At 34.9% G+C, this 880-nt stretch overlaps 1 long non-coding RNA gene across 1 annotated transcript; it reads right to left on the bottom strand.

The window, feature by feature from the left end:
• On the bottom strand, positions 1-577 carry LOC138528626 (uncharacterized). Its single transcript, XR_011284190.1, has 2 exons — positions 516-577; positions 1-96 (listed from the first exon to the last, which is right to left on the bottom strand). It is a non-coding gene; the product is annotated as an uncharacterized lncRNA (long non-coding RNA).
• Positions 578-880: the final 303 nt, after the last annotated feature.

The following is an 880-nucleotide window of genomic DNA, read 5'->3' as shown; positions in this document are numbered from 1 at the left end:
TCATAGTGAGAGTAGGTTTATTAATAGCCCTTTTTTGATAACACGTGTTTCGGCACACTCCTAGTGCCTTCCTCAGATCAGGGCAATATCTATTTACTGATTATTTATAACATAAAATTTAGAGATTTGGCAAATACAAAAAACAAAAAAATCAAAAAATCAAAAAATCAAAAAATCAATTTAACAAACGTTACATTTACGACAGAGCACAAATCATATTGAGTTCATATGTTTCACGAATTCCCCAAAGTAAAACATAAATAATAAATAAAACATCCATTTAGACACATAAACAACGTAAATTACATACATAAACCCATTTGTAAACAAAAATGTTAGGCACATACCAATCAGGAATCGAAAAATCATTTGGAGGAGTGTGGAGGTGGGAGTAAAGGGTAGTTGAAAATATAAAAAAGAAAAAGAGATAGGAATATTGTAAGTCACTAATTAAGATCACGAGGTTGTATTAATTGATATATCGGGGAAATCCCAAATGGGTAAATCTAGCTTACCCATCGACTGTTCTGTCCGCTACAAATAACGTATTTGGTGGCTGAGTCCCATCAGACTCTAATCGTTTTCTAGAAAAACCGAGGTGAGACATCAGAGTCAAACCACTGTATTCATACATTGCCGTTTTGTTACATCCTGACTTTACCGTTAATTTGCCTTCAAGCGTTTAAACAAACTCCCATTTCGCTACGTTAAAAGTGTTCTATAGTTCTAAGCGTTTCTGCCCAGCAGTAAGACCTGAACAATCCTCATATTAGTTTCCATTAACCTGCATTCTATCATTGTGTGCCATAAAAATTATACGGATGAGGATCCGGACTGCAGTTTCAAACGCGGACCCTTTGTTAATTGGTGCGTTGTTATG

This window comes from Ambystoma mexicanum, chromosome 7q (genome assembly GCF_040938575.1).
Source record: "Ambystoma mexicanum isolate Mex_15411 chromosome 7q, UKY_AmexF1_1, whole genome shotgun sequence".
Lineage (NCBI taxonomy): Eukaryota > Metazoa > Chordata > Amphibia > Caudata > Ambystomatidae > Ambystoma > Ambystoma mexicanum.
This window is presented reverse-complemented; position numbering and strand designations above follow the sequence as displayed.